Here is a 2,500-nt window from a genome sequence, read left to right as displayed (position 1 = left end):
CGACCCAATAGGTTACCCAATCCTGAAATCCAGTTAGCTCCTAGATTCCGACTTCTTTTAGAGCCTCTGAAGACATGATTGATAGCTCTCTTACCTTTCATTTGATCATTTGAATAGACTAGGGTGATATCCGGATAAGACGTAGAAATTCATTTGTAATTCATTTTAACTTATAGCTGTTTACCAGTCCACAAAAATATATTGTATCGGACGTCTCCCAAAATCTTCCCCTTCGTTTTGGATTCCTGTTAAGTATCTTACATTTTCTTTTTTAAATCTAATTTAGTATTCACAATTACATGGTATTGATTGTAAAATCAGTTACTTTCATTCCTCAAAAGACTTGTTAGTAATATTTACATCATCGCATTTCTCTAAAATAACCATTACGCCAGACTTCTCAGCATTTAACATGTGTTTTTTTTTTCTTTTAATCATCCATGTATGGTTAATATGAATTTGGGGACCAAATAGAATTTTCTTGATTCTCATCTTGATGTTGAGAAGTCCCTCAAAACAGGATACATATCTCATGTAGGAAATACAGATGGCTTAGTCTTTCCTTCGTGAATATCTCACTGTATACGAGGGACTGGGAAGCTAGACGCCAAACTTCCGGTATGAAAAAAAACCAGTAGAAATATCAAAGGTTACTGCAGAACTCGTAAACAAAGATTATTTTGAAATCGTAGGAATTAGGGATCAGCAAACTCTTATTGGCATTGTTCCAAGCTTAGAGTAATTTTATAGATACTATTGCGTAAATATTTATGAGTATTTATGGGTTGTACTTTTTTGTTTATGTGATTAAAATTTTCTTGGATTTCAATAGATATGAATTATATTTTCCCTAAATAGCTTTATCTTTTAAGTCAATGTTTAAATCGTGTAAAATTATTGATTAGTCTGTTCCCTAATTTACAGTGTGTCTTTTGCAAAATCCTTGGAGCATGTGATGCCATTGCTACAATTGCCAACAATGTACATAAATCCTTTTATTGGTGTCAGGAACTTCGTATGATTGGCCTAGATTTTAGTGCTTCCTTGGAACGTTTTTATTCATGGGGCCCTTGTACTCGAACTTATTCAAATGCTAGAAGATGGGTCTTTTCTTAACACCCTTATTTAATTATTCTGTAATAGATAACAGAGAGTAGCTGTTGATGGTCACCCGTTACTACAATTTAAAATCTGGTGTTCTTCAACGTAGTATTTTCGGTCCATTACTTAGACTGTATACGTATATATGGTATAAGCTAGAAAACAAGCTCATTGCATATGCAGAGGATGCTACTCTCTTTGCATCAATCCCATATTATGAATGTAGTCTGAGGATACCGAATCCCTTAATAGAGATCTAGCTAAAATTCGTGGGTGATGCAAATTATGGGGAATAAAGTTGCCCCCTAACAAAACTCAATGTATGATAGCAGGTAGGTTAAGGACAGTGGTTTCTTATCATCCAGATATCTGCATTAATAATATTTCTTTAAATGTATACAACGCCTTTGAAATTTTAGGTGTGGATTTTGTAGCATATATACTTTTGAAAAACACATTCGTTCTGTTTCTTCTTTAATTGTACACACACAGAAAATAGCTTATTAAGATAATCTTTTTAATATTTCCTTTTGTCAGTCTATCTTTACGAAATGATTGAATTTTTTCATTCTACTTTGGTTTGAGTAGTCTTTTCCTGTCAGGCCTTTAGATGCTGACTCTTATTATATTTTTTTAGATAGAAGCTTCTGGTCTACTAAATTCCTTATTCATGATATCGAAATTATTTTTTGGCACCGTCGTTAGTTAGTTCTTTATGCATGTTGCATAAGATTTTTCATAATTCGTATCAACCTTTGTATTTAGGTCTTTCCGAACTGTACCATCCTTACGTATTATTACTGTTGATATATTGTTAATTTCATTCCACTGCCTGGTGAAGTTTTCCAATTGGTCTGAGTGTCATTTTCTTTCTTTATCTATTTCTTATATTCGTCAGTTTGTCAACGATCCCCATTATATTCACGATTGTTTGGTCACTTAATGGTGTTGCATGATAATAATAATAATAATAATAATAATAATAATAATAATAATAATAATAATAATAATAATAATAATAATAATAATTATTATAATAATAATAATAATAATAATGATATTGATATTAATACTACTACTAATAATAATGAATTTTTCAATTGCCCAATACCAATATATTTGGGTATAATTTCTCCACTTCTCGATATTGATACAGTACGATATCTCCGTTAACTTACTACAAGTATTCAAATTTTACCTCTGTTAGCAACAAAATCCAAATTCCTTCGTGATTTTATTCATTGAAGGAATAAATTCCAGAAGGTACACACAAGAAGAAGATTAATTAAAGATAAAATGAGGAAAAAGAGAAATATAGACAAAAAGGGAAAAAAGATATAAAAAGGGTGCGAAAGAAATACAAACTCAAGGAAAATGACATAATAAATGGTGTAAAAAG

This window comes from Palaemon carinicauda, chromosome 17 (assembly GCF_036898095.1).
Source record: "Palaemon carinicauda isolate YSFRI2023 chromosome 17, ASM3689809v2, whole genome shotgun sequence".
Classification (NCBI taxonomy): Eukaryota; Metazoa; Arthropoda; class Malacostraca; order Decapoda; family Palaemonidae; genus Palaemon; species Palaemon carinicauda.
Note: the sequence above shows the minus strand (reverse complement) of the source record.